The sequence below is a fragment of the Haplochromis burtoni genome, unplaced genomic scaffold, assembly GCF_018398535.1.
Source record: "Haplochromis burtoni strain Fernald_Lab_line unplaced genomic scaffold, NCSU_Asbu1 Contig_1899, whole genome shotgun sequence".
In the NCBI taxonomy this organism is placed as follows: domain Eukaryota; kingdom Metazoa; phylum Chordata; class Actinopteri; order Cichliformes; family Cichlidae; genus Haplochromis; species Haplochromis burtoni.
The window spans coordinates 14921-19822 of record NW_024584260.1 but is presented as its reverse complement, the minus strand read 5'-3'; the positions used below and the strand labels follow the sequence as shown (position 1 = coordinate 19822).

Sequence of the window (4902 nt, the reverse complement as noted above, 5' to 3'; positions counted from 1 at the left end):
AAGGACAGCATTGCTCAATCAACTATAAGTACTATGGCCATGTTATCTCTTCTAATTAAGGTACAGACACTCAAACTTGCTGCTTTCAGTGAGAAGTCAAATGTCTGAATATGAGCTGGAAGCTGCTAAGAGTCAACCCTCCTTCCCGTGGGGTTTACTTTCTCTGCTACTTTCACTATATACATGCCCCTTTCATGCAGCTCAAAGATATTGAAGAAACAGTTATTCAGCTTTATTCCCACTGATCTCAACTACAAACTGTTTCACTTTGGTTTTTGTTTAACTCTCGATGTTTAAAACGTTTCCCTGTGATCACATTTGCACCGTCTGATTTCAAAGTTTGTTTTCTTTTGGTCATTTAGTCCACAGAGTCCTTGGTGTTCTGAAAAGGACCTATAAATAAATGTATTATTATTAATATTAATAATAAAGTAGTTGTTGTACATGTACAGACCATAAATATGGAGTCCAGCTGTGTTTGATGCTGCTGGGCAGACTGACCACTGGGAACCTCTGAGCTCTGTTGATCCACTCTGTGGAGGAACCATGGACACACACACAAACGAAGCCACTTTCATTATTAAAATTTGAATTTAGCCTCTAAAAGCTGTGTTCAGTCTGTGTTGCTGCTTCCCTGTGTTTGACCTCACGTATGTGCTTCTGAAAGAACCGTTAAAAATTCCCGTAAACACTTTCAACCCTTTAAAGGCGGTGGCCGTTTTGCGTAACTATTTTTAAATCCCGGTAGCACTGCAACCACATAAGCTAGCACAATAATTTTCTTTGCATATGAAACCGGAGGAGTTGTACTCACATCTCATGCCATCAGCTTGTCCTAAGTCACAGTTTCCTTCCACATATAGCTTTGAAAAAACTGCATAAAAAGCAGCAACGAAAACATAATATTCCAGAAACACGCTTTGCCGATCCGATCAGCTGTTTGTCACACTTCCTACGTCCATCAGCGCGAACTATCGCATGTCCGCCATAACCTGCCCGAAACCGGAAGTGACGTCATTTTGCGGAAATGTAGATTTTTACCATCAGGGCCTTATGAGCCTATACTGGTGTTTTTAAAAGTTATGTTTGACTTTATGACTTTCTGTGTCGTTTCTGGGATTCTTAGGACTCATATTGCACTGCTGGAAATAGTTTATTTTGATGCATATGCTGTTTTTTTTGCAAATTTGCACTATAATATTTATTTATTTTCGTTTCGAGTCTCATTAACAGCAGCCAGTATGATTCAGGCTTTAGCTGCTGGGTCTCTTTGTGACCTCTCAGACTGTTTAACAGATCAGACACAAAGAGAATCAGAGCAGCTCTGTTCTTTAAAGACAAACACGAACCCACTCAGGTCACACTTTCCCCACAGATATGAGCATCACTGTCCTCAAACAGCAAATGACCAAGTCTAACATTTGGATCTTTTCTCTTTCATTGTTTGCTTTTTAATGAATCTTTGTAACAATCTGAGGATGTTTCAGGTCATATTTCAACTTGTAACAGCTGTCAATAAACAGCTACGAGGAGAGCTGCTCTTTGAAGGAGTTGGTCTGGAGACATGTGAGGAGCATTAAGCTCCACAGCCTGGTTCTGACCAAAGCTTCCCTCGTTAGCGAGTTAAAGACCGGTTGAAGACATTCTGTCGTGTTTTTCGTTCTTCATGAGGAATAAGTCTCTAAACTAGCAGGGCCTGTGGAAACACAGACTCAACAAAATGACTGTTACAGGGTCAAAGGTCAGGGTTCAAACACAGGACTGTGTTTCACTGTTTCAGCATCAACACTGTGGAACAAACTTGCTGTCACTGTGAGATCAGCACAGTCAGTAAGGTGTAGTAACTCCTCTGGATGAATCCTGCACTCCTCCTGATCTGTCACATTGATCCAGCTGTCTGCAGATTCATCACTGTGGTCGGCCTGCTACCAACAGCAGCTGGATGGCTGCTGCCAACAGCAGCTGGATCACTGCTTCATGTTTGAAAGGAGCTTTCTTTATCAGTCACTTCATTATAGGAACAAGAAGCTCATCAGATCCTGTCTGTGTGACACTGAAGGTGAGATTAACAATGAATGATGCAGCCCCAGTGTGATCCACTAACAGTGTGTTATCATTTATAGAGAAACTCACAGGAAAAGAGGAAACACACTTGTATAAATGTGTGAATGAGGCGAGTATCAAAGTGCTCAGAGGAGAAAAGCGCCATGAAAGAACCATTACTCCCATTATTATTCCAAACTGCTCCAGCCTATAAAGCTGAACTCTGTGTGAACAGCTGACCTGTGTCATGTGACCAAGAACACAAACATGATCTACTGTCAGATCAGGACACGTCACAGTTACTATGTTACTGTTTAATAGCACACTGCAACATTCACACGTTCATCTAACAAACTGGATTATTAACAGCTGCATTTTCACACACGTTTCACTTTGATTCTCTACAGATTCAGCAGACAGAAAGAAGTTGATGAGGAAACAACAGTTCAGTTCATTTCTGTCCTGGTTGATGAAAATGGCAGCGCTGCTGAGGAGCAGGAAGTGGGGATCAGACTGAGTGAAGACTTTCAGGACAGAGAGTTTGAGAATATCTCCCCTTCCTAAAAATAATCTCTGAGTATCTGCTGTGTTTGTGGAAACACTCCAACATACAGCGCTTCACATATGAACATAGAAATGTGTGTGAAACAGAGCTGACATTAAACATGATGGAGGATTTATTCACAAACACACAACAACATTTACACACACATTACCTCTCTGCTGGATGACACACGCCTGATTTAAAGTTAATACCAAGATCCTTTGAGTCATCACTCTGTAAGGACACAGAGCTGGGTGGAGGTCCAGGTGGGTTCCTGTGAATAATGATGGAGCAGTGATGTGAGTGCTGAGCTGTGACATGGAGAAGAGTCATGGACAGTTAGAGATGGTCATCTCACCTCTGAGCTTTGGTCTGGCTCTCATGTTCCCCACACAGAGTGCTTTTAGAGGGAGGGGCTCCCTCCTCTCGGTCCTCACACTGATCCATGCTGCTCAATTCACATCAGCTCACACACACTTTCTACCTTCACCTGTAATGGAGTATAAATAAAGATTTTACAGCATTCGGAGGATTTTAAAAGAATCAAATTCAGTTCAGTTCATATATTTTTAGACAGTGAAGCAGTTTTTACTCCTTCAGTTTTTTTCTTCTCCCAACTTTTCAACAGACTTGAGATAATCAAACATTTCTATCACAGCCGTTTCACAGACAGATGTAGGACAATTCTTTATATAAATGAAGCTTATGAAGGAGGACTTTGATATATTTTTTCCCACAGAAGGAGTTGAACAGAGTCCAGTCTAACAGAATTTTTTGTGACACAGTAACAAAAAAGCAATCTATGTTTTATCATCAAAGACACAAACTTTCACATTCTCTACTAGTGAAACTATCATTGAATGGTGGTTCATGGACTGTAATTATGTACAAAACTATTTTTCAGAATCCATTACATGAGCTCAACAAACAGTAAGTTTCCAAAAGACAAACTATTAAAGGAGTAAACAAAGCAAACTTAAATTTTTTCTGATCAAGTCAAAACCATTGCTTTGGCCTGGTGGCCATTGTTTTTAGCACACAACAACCGGCATGTTGAAACTAACAGAACTGAACTTTGAAAAACCCTGTTTGTGTGTCACCAAATACTGTTTTAATATTTTTTAGCCGAGAATGTAGTGGTTTAATCTTCAGATATCTGGTTGGTTTGTCAAGATAGAGCCTCTTTGCAAAAGTGCTTCGATGATTTCGGAGATGTCTGCCCAGCCCAGTTTCACGGTTGTGACGGAGAGAGGAGGTAAGTGACGGAAGTGACGGACAAGGTAAGCGACTCATGTTCTAACTGATGTTGGCGGAAAAGTAAAGCGAATGCTAGCTTAGAATTGAACAAATTCCTTTAAGCTTCAGTATTACCAAATAGACTTATCAATTGTCTTATAACTAACAACATTTGTCTAAATCATCTCCAACACCCTGTAGAACTACGGGGAGAGTTTAGAGGCTCTCCAAGATTACATCGATCAGTGCTTCCAGGATCTCGTAATGAAGAAGGCTCAGAGTGCATCTTCCCAGGCCAAATCTGAGACGCCGTCATCGAAAAGATGTCGCCCGGCAGATTCCCCCGGCACAACATCGCCAGCCGGCAAAGATATTGCAGACATCCTAGAGTCAATCGACAAACGATTGTCCAGTTTCGATGCAAGGCTGTCCTTGGTGGAGATTCTACACCGGGAATTTAAATCCTTGCGAGAATCCCTGTAGTTCCCTGGAACCTGGAGTTCAGCCAGCAGCAGGTGGAAACGCTCGCTGCTGAAAATGCCACGCTAAGGGAGTTGGTGAAATGTCTCACTGAAAATGTTACCCAGCTAAATAGAGAAAATAAAAAAATAAAAGAGACAGTTATTGATCTACAAGCTCGTGGCAAGCGAGATAATCTGGTATTTTCTGATATTCCAGAATCCGCTGGAGAAGACGCGTAGACTACGGTGAAAAACTTCATCAAAACCCACCTGAAGCTGCTGGAGGACACCGTAAAGAACATCGCCTTTGATAGAGTGCATCGCTTGGGTGCCATGAGGTCGCCGGCCGGGAGACCATGTCCTATTGTGGCCAGATTCGGCCACTTCAAACAAAAGGAACAGGTGAAAAGTCGCGGCAGGGAATTAAAAGGAACGGACTTCAGCGTGAACGACCAGTTCCCAAAAGAGATCCTGGAACTACACAGGGTCCTCTTCCCAATCTGACGCGGCTTCATCCAGAAGGGCTGTCATCGCTGTGGACCGGCTCTATGTGGATGGACAGCTTTACCGCTACCCTGGCATCACTCCGTGGCTGTATTAACTTCACACCAGATTAGA

The 4902-nt window shown here is 42.2% G+C and overlaps 1 long non-coding RNA gene across 1 annotated transcript in view; it reads right to left on the bottom strand.

Annotated features, from left to right (window-relative positions):
• Positions 1–252: 252 nt before the first annotated feature.
• The window catches only part of LOC102294765, a 6937-nt gene continuing 2287 nt past the window's right edge, over positions 253–4902 (bottom strand). Inside the window, exons 2-4 of the long non-coding RNA XR_317973.3 lie at positions 2946–3077; positions 2760–2861; positions 253–533 (exon numbers count right to left, since the gene is read on the bottom strand). This is a non-coding gene — a long non-coding RNA (uncharacterized LOC102294765). The remainder of the gene's footprint in view (positions 534–2759; positions 2862–2945; positions 3078–4902) is intronic.